At 43.0% G+C, this 845-nt stretch overlaps 1 non-coding gene across 1 annotated transcript; it reads right to left on the bottom strand.

Annotated features, from left to right (window-relative positions):
* Positions 1-294: 294 nt before the first annotated feature.
* Positions 295-401, bottom strand: LOC125600477. Its single transcript, XR_007333812.1, has one exon. It is a non-coding gene; the product is annotated as a small nucleolar RNA R71 (small nucleolar RNA).
* Positions 402-845: the final 444 nt, after the last annotated feature.

Genomic DNA, 845 nt, shown 5'->3' on the forward strand with positions numbered 1-845 from the left:
GCCAACAATAATTTCGAGATCAAGTCCAGCCTCATCAACATGATTGAAAACAACAAGTACCATGGACTTGCCTTGGAAGACCCACTAGATCACCTTGACAGATTTGATAAGTACTGTGGCTTGTCAAAAACAAATGGAGTTTCAGAGGATGCTTTCAAGCTCAGATTGTTTCCCTTCTCTTTGGGAGACAAGGCTCACACTTGGGAGAAAAACATCTCAAGTGATACTATCACCACTTGGGATGAATGCAAGAAGGCCTTCCTCAACAAGTTCTTCTCTGCTACAAGGACTGCCAACCTTAGAAATCAGATCTCTGGTTTTCAACAAAGAGGACTTGAAGGATTTTCAGAGGCATGGGAGAGATTCAGAAGCTACTTGTCTCAATGTCCCCACCATGGCTTCAACAATGAGAGCTTGCTAAGCACTTTCTACAGAGGAGTCTTGCCTAAATTCAAAAGCCAGCTTGACACTGCAAGCAATGGAAACTTCTTGGGGAGGACTGTCGAAGATGCTTTAGAACTCTTGGAGAACATGGCACAGAGTGACTCTGTCTACAATGATGAATATGATAGAAGAGACAGAGGTGGTGGAGGAGAAGATATGACCACAAAGAGAGAGCTGAAAGCACTTCAAGACAAGATTGACATGCTACTATCAGAAAAGACCAAGAAAGAGGAGTTACATATGGTTGCTGAAGTTGATGGAGTAGAATGCCAAGAAGATATGTACTATGTCAATGCTCAGGGTACATGGTACAAGAAGGAGCCTGACTATCAATACCAGAACAACTACCAACAGAAACCCTTCTACAACAACCAACAGAAGCCATTCAACAACTACCAGCC

Source organism: Brassica napus, unplaced genomic scaffold (assembly GCF_020379485.1).
Source record: "Brassica napus cultivar Da-Ae unplaced genomic scaffold, Da-Ae ScsIHWf_2276;HRSCAF=2934, whole genome shotgun sequence".
NCBI lineage: Eukaryota > Viridiplantae > Streptophyta > Magnoliopsida > Brassicales > Brassicaceae > Brassica > Brassica napus.